The sequence below is a fragment of the Piliocolobus tephrosceles genome, chromosome X (genome assembly GCF_002776525.5).
Source record: "Piliocolobus tephrosceles isolate RC106 chromosome X, ASM277652v3, whole genome shotgun sequence".
NCBI classification, from domain to species: Eukaryota; Metazoa; Chordata; class Mammalia; order Primates; family Cercopithecidae; genus Piliocolobus; species Piliocolobus tephrosceles.
Genome location: NC_045455.1, coordinates 66,007,459 through 66,009,357, shown reverse-complemented (window position 1 = coordinate 66,009,357; position 1,899 = coordinate 66,007,459).

The window sequence follows — 1,899 nt, the reverse complement described above, 5'->3', positions numbered from 1 at the left end:
TTTCTGTGGGTACCTTCCAGCTGCCTTGCCGCCGCCACTTGATCTAGATGCTGGGAGAGAAGCCGACATCCAGGCCTCGCACCATCTGCCTTCCAGGAGGCCTCTGATCTCTGGGATCCCAGGGAGCACCGGCTTGATCAGGTGGGTGACCTGCACATCTCCCATGGGGGATGTTTACATCCTATGACCAAGACGCCATAAACAACCCGAAGATAGAAGGTAGTGCACTGTGAGCTTCAAAACGAGTGCCCTGGCTGGCTTTATGAAGCATTTGGTGCAAATAGCTTCTGTGCTCTCCCGTGGAAGGCCCCAGCTGGATGGAGAAAGTGGGACAGAGCTTTGCCTGCTCAGTTATTTTCTTTCCTTTTCACTTTCCATCGCTGGCCATGGTTTCACTCAGTTTGAGCTCATCTTGGTGTGGATTTTTACATTTCCACCTGGGCTGAGCTGGCTCCAGTTCTGAATTCTCTGAATCCAAAATGAAATTCTACTTAGCAGGGACAGCCCTTACCCAAAATTCATGTGTTGCTCAGGGTAAAATCTAGTCTCCCGAGATAGGCCAGGGTGGACACACCAGGGCGTTGGCAGGAGCTCGCAGATCCCCCGATAAGCCGGGCTCTGAGCAGGCATCTGAGCGTCCTGGAGGAGCCTCACCCTGCGGTAATGGGACCTCGCAGCCGTTACCGGATAGCAGCCCATTGTGGAGGCAGGAGGAGGATTCAGATATCCGGACCACGACTTTTTGCACAAAAGCATCAGTGAGCTGAAGGGTGGCCACATATGTGGGGTAGACCCTTTCTTTAGCCTGAGCACGTTTTTAACTTCGACTAGTTAAGATGAGACATAAACTATTTTTTCAAGAGGGTTGTATGAATCTATTAGAATTCCAGAGATGTTCTCTGTAGCATTTTTCTTGGGCAGGTGCTAAACATTGTTTTTTTTTTTTTTTTGTTCATTCTTCTATGCAGTCTATTTCTCTCCTAGACTACAGTCAGAGAGTAGAAGCCTGCACCAGTCTCTAGTTCAGTCATTTTTTTTAAGCTATGAGCTAAGAGAAAATATGAGCCCCCAGAAATTGTATGTAAAGCATTACTGAATGAATGTATTAGCATGGTTTATTTTTGCTGTTTGCTTTGTGTGTGGGGGGTGTGTGTGTTTTAAGAGAATGAAAAGATTCATGGTTTTTTCAGATATTCAGAGGTCTGTGATGCAAATAAAAACATTTTTAAATGTTTCTATCCTGCATCAGAACAATAACCATACTTTTCTTTATATGACTGTAAAATATCATTATAAATGTTCTCCTGTTGAGGGCATCCTCTGCCTGTGGCATTCTTCTGAGCACGGGGGTGGCACAGCCCCTCATATGTGGAGCATTTCAGCTTTACAGTTGCAGCATGCTTTAGCGGTGATAAAGCATTCCCACACATATTAACTTATTGAATATTTGTAGCTTCCTTGGCAGAGAAGCATTATTTCCATTATCATCTTTAGTTGTCATCAATTCACAGATGAAGAAGGGGCGCCCTGGAGAGGTTATGAGACTTGTCTGTGGTCTCAATCAGGCGACTGCAGAACCAGTCCCCAGACCCAACTGTCCGGCTTCCAACCCATTATGCTGGTCCCAATGCCCCCTCACTGCAATGAACTCATAAAGTCACCGAGTTCCCAGGTATCCAGGGGGAATCTCTCTCCGACCCGCTTCTCTACCTGAACTAATGCATAATATCAAAGCACCCGGGATGGATAAGTGCTGACTGAACTTCTTCTCAGAGGTATCCACAGGCTATGACTACACATTCTTTCTCAGTAGTTCGTACCAGTGGGTTTATGATTACACTTATTCTACATGGATTTAGAGAGTTTAAATCAATAAAGATGAAGTCTCCCTCCATATCC